The following is a 5175-nucleotide window of genomic DNA, read 5'->3' on the forward strand; positions in this document are numbered from 1 at the left end:
ACGACGACGACGACGACGACGACGACGACGTCGGCGCACGATAACAAAACAACAACGAGAAACAACGAGCAGAGCACACGAACTACAGCACACACGAAGCCTGATTAAGCCGACAAAAAGCGGCAAGCGAATGGCCAGAGATAAAGATGGACTGGACGAAGACAGACGGGCAAGCGGGGAGCTCATGCGTATGCCGACTACTAGGCGTATGAGCAACAATTAATTATCGGGACGCCTCTGTCGCAGTTTCTTTTTTCCGCCACTGCGAATAGTCTACACAGATAATAAAGTAAAAAACGGAGAATAGAAAGAAAATGCTTCTTAACTCTCTCTCTCCCCCTCTCTCCCCTTTGCATTCGTAGTAGTCGACTGCTTTTCCATCACCCTCGGGCGCCCATTAACAACACACACAACACAGACATAGATCATTTAAAATGCGCGTCGATGACCATTTCAAAATGTTTGCAGCTCAGCCCCCACAACCACGCCCCATTCTTCAATTGTAGACAGTAAAAATAGTACAAAAATGACGGCGAAAAAAACCGATTGCCGCTTGATATCAGAGACACAGAACGCGAAATAAAACCAACGCAAATATAACACAAATATGTAAAGCGCAAAAAATTCTACAATCGCTGTGCCTTCGCTCCCCCCTTTAGCAGCGACACTTCCCCCCTACCACCACCAACCAAAAAAAAAACCAAATAAAAAGAAAAACCGCGTGTCTGCGCCAAAAAACAAAGTCAAATGGAAAGCATTCGGGGGCAATAACAGCAACAACAACAACAACAACGAGAACAGAAATAACAACGCCAAGTTAGCAAAACAATTGAACAATCCCAGGCACGGAAGCTGGCGGCGAGGTTTGTGGTTCTGATGGGTAACTGGTAGCCAGTAGCTGCTCAATGCTCCGAGCTCTCTGGCAACTGGTAACTGGGAAGTTTCAGCATTACGGAACTGCCAGCTGAGCTCGCCCCGAATCTGCGATTGCCTTAGCTATATGGCATTAGAATCCAGCATCGCCCATCGACCATTGACCATCGACCGTCGAGCGCTGAGCTGCAGCCAAGTTCTGCACACATGTGTTGTGGTTTTTTTGTAATCGTTGCGATTGGTATTTAAAGCAAACTTTCTCATATATAAAATTATTGGTTTCATAATTTAAGAGCAATGATCAACAATATACTATAGTTGTTTATTTCAAACTCTATAAACAAAAAATACTATAGCAATAGGTTTAACTCAAATTTCTTCATTTGTCTGAGCTGCATGCCAATGTTGCTAATGAATTCTACGTATTCACATGATAATAATATTACTTTCTCAGATATTAAAATATTGGATTCACAATTTAAGAGCAATGCTCAACAATGTAGTTGATTTATATAAAACTCTATAGACAAAAAATACTATGGCAATATGTTTAATTCAAATTTCTTCATTTGTCTAAGCTGCATGCCAATGTTGCTAATTAATGCTACGTATACAGTAGAGGTGGAGAACTATCGATAGTCTGTGCCATCGATAGTGAATGATAGTTTCCATAAACTATCGATTATCGGCGATAGCAAGATAAGTACTTTAATTAGAGCTAAGAATAGTTTTGAAATTTTCTTTCTGTTTTGGTTAATGGCAAAAATTAACAAATTAACACAAAAAATAAATAAATTAACGAAAAACCAACAAATGAACGAATTTATATATTTGTTCGTAAAACAGAACAAGTTCCAAAAATCAATCTTAGCTCTAAAAATAGTGCAAATCCAAGGCTTTAAGAATAACCTTCACTAACCTAGAGTGCGCGCCGCTATCGAGAGCGTGTCGATAGTGGCCAACCATCGATAGTCCCGATAGTGCCATCGATAGTTCTCCACCTCTAGTATACACATGATAATAATATTACAATCCTCCCACCTTAGAAATATATTAGTTAATTTCTAATTGTAAGACTAAATTGTGGCAAATATTTCTTCCCCTAAAATGTTTTTTTCTTCGCTGAGTTTACTTCTTTATATCCGCTACCCGTACATATAATAAAAACTATAGTATTTAAGATTTCTAAAAATTGTAATGCGATCAAATAAAAATTGTAAACGTTGTTCAAGAAATACTTTTGAATGGGCAAAAACACCTACTAAAATGGGATGTTTTTTGCTTTGCGTGACAATCTGGTATACCTTGCACTTTGTGGTATATTTTGAATATAGTCCTGTGTCAACATACCAAATATGGTCTTTGGTATATTTTATAATTAATACTGCACTGATTTGCTTGTATTGAAAACCGCTAGCGAAAATCTCACAGTCGAGCACACTCGATTGTAGCTTTCTTACTTATTTCTTTTTACATTTGTATACCTGTAAATATTTACTAATAAAGTATTCAGTAAATCAAATCAAAGAATTCTTGCACATTTTTTGACTTTAATTATAATAATTTTTTCTCTACATAAACTAATATACTCTTCTGAAGAGTATCATGATTGATTTCATTTCACTAACACAGGAGGGGATTATTTTCCGTTGACATTAAAAGCTATATCTACATACATATCTCAACAATTATGTTGCTTTTTATGGCTTCGTTTTTTTCTAGCTAAAAGTGATAAACAAGTATTGAAGTACTCAGAATAGTAGAAACTTTGTCATACTGTTCCTTTATTTGTTCTTCTCATTAACATTACGCATACGCAACGTGGCCTTCACAGTTCTGCCTTGTATTGAGAATTTGTCGGTATCAAGGGCTTTAAAAACAAACTTTTGTGCTTGAATTTGATAGACAATTTATGTGTCAAAAACCAACACAAAAAAAAATGAAAGTTTAAATCTGCTTTCGATTGGTTGTCTGACCGCTTGGCCACGATCAGGGTCATGAGCCAAATACTTCAATAGCCGGAGAATGCAATTTGTGCATTCTCCACACTTTGGTTGTTGTTGGTGTTGGTGTTTATTTATTTGTTGTTTCGCTTTTTGTTTTTTTCTATATTCTTTACAGTTTTTGCTGGCCCCTTTTTTTGTGCATTTGGGACACAATCAAGTGCAATGGCACGAGCTGCAATAAATCAGACATTGATCCATATATATTTTCAACACATACACATAGACAAACCCTCGACTCGAATGAACTTTTTTTTTGCTGTTGCCGTTGCCGTTGTTCGTACAACGACCTTGAAATGCGGCGGCAAGCGTTCAAACAAAGATGAAAAGAAAGCAAAACAAAACCATCTAAAGGCAACAAAGAAAAAAAGAATCAACAACTACTCCACACACACTCATACACTCATACACTCTCACCCTCACACACACAAAATCCAGCAACAAGCGGCAGGCATATAAAAATGTGTTAAATAAATATATAACGTATATATATATATATCGTATATATCTATTATATATGCTATATTTTATATAGCAAAAGGCAACGCACAATGAAACAAACACGTGAATGAGCCCGGCTTCGGGGCCACGCAGGACACATCATATGGCCAGATGGCAAAGCCGGCCTACAGTGCGTGCCACATGTTGCAAGCGTTGCACAAAAACACACAACGATTGTAAACTGCATACAAAGTCAGCAGCTGACGCGCCTCACTTCCCTCCCCCTTCTCCTTCTTCCCTGGGGAGAGGAACAGTGCACAGGGATTGAAACTGTGAATGGAGCTCGTTGCAACTGCAGTTTGCAAATGCACTCCAAGCATACACACATACACTCTCGCACACACACACGCACACAAAGAGCATTTTTGATGCGGCACTGTGTATTGTTGCAGTTGCTCTCAATGGAAATGCAATGATAAGCTTCAGCTGACAATCATCAGCAAAGAAAGCCAATTACATCAGAGATAATCTCGACAAGAAATAATCCCAAATCGAGCTACAGAACTTCAATCGAGTGAAACTAATCAGAAGATAATACTATAAAAAATGTGTTAAAATAAAAACAAGCACAGAATTATAGTAAAGAAAAAGTAGATGCTTTTATATTTAATTTCGTTCAATTTTGAAGCAAATGATAATATGATTAAATTATAAACAATATCATCAAACTAGTTTAAAATTCTATACTCGCATTGCCATTGCTCTTCCAATAAAACAAAATTGGCAATAATCCCTTTCTAATTTATTATAATTTAATACTTAAAACTTTTGTTTAGTAACATATATTCAATTATTTTGTATTTTGTATTTCCGCTACCCATAGAGTAAAAGGGTATTATAACTTTTTGTCTCCAGGAAATGTATGTAACAGGGAAAATGAGGCATATCTAACCCAATAAAATATATATATTCTTGATCCTTATCAAAAGCAAATACGGTTAACCATGCTCGTCTATATAATTCTATACTATACTTCCGTCTAACCGTTTGTTTGTCTGCCCGTGTCTCAGAGAATATGAAATTTTATTATTTGAATTTTTAATTCATAATTTTACGTCTCCAAATCGATACAAATCATTTAACTTGCGTAATTTAGAATCTTAATTTTTAGTACATACAATAAATTCAGTATATATGATCGCTGAAAATTTTTTTATGCGATCAGATAAAAAGTTATAGAAGTTATTTAAAAAAATCTATCTAGGGTCTGATCTGTTTTAGCTAACTCTCTGATATATTTAGTAAACTATTAAATATAATGAATGCAGTACCTCATTAATATGGCTTTAGTATATTTAAGCTTTTTTTGTGGTATATTAATTTGGAATATTTAGTTTCTGTAGTTTTCTTAAAAATTTCATTTTTATAATAATTAGTTTGTTCATGGGACTGTTTACTAGTAATGCTCATTATCCCAACTGTATCAAAACAGTTTTCATGACCATCAAAATCAATTTTAATATATTTTTGTTTTATTTGATTAAAAAAAAACACCAAACACCTAAATGAAACTGACATAAATATTATATTAGACCAATTCTAAAACTACAAATTTCCTGTCTAATTCTATGCACAAAGCAATTGGGCGAAAGTTCCACTGAAAATTCCATTAGTTTTTCTTAGCGAATCGTAGCTGATAATAACGATACTGGACTTAGCTTCTTATACTTCTATTGCCCAGAGGATTTTTGGTCATCGAACTCGAGTTAAAGTCTATCTTCAGATCGTGGAAGCAGATACGATTTAATCACCAAGAAAACAAAAAAAAAGGGGGGAAAAACTAAGAGGAGCACATGAA

Source organism: Drosophila nasuta, chromosome 3, assembly GCF_023558535.2.
Source record: "Drosophila nasuta strain 15112-1781.00 chromosome 3, ASM2355853v1, whole genome shotgun sequence".
NCBI lineage: Eukaryota > Metazoa > Arthropoda > Insecta > Diptera > Drosophilidae > Drosophila > Drosophila nasuta.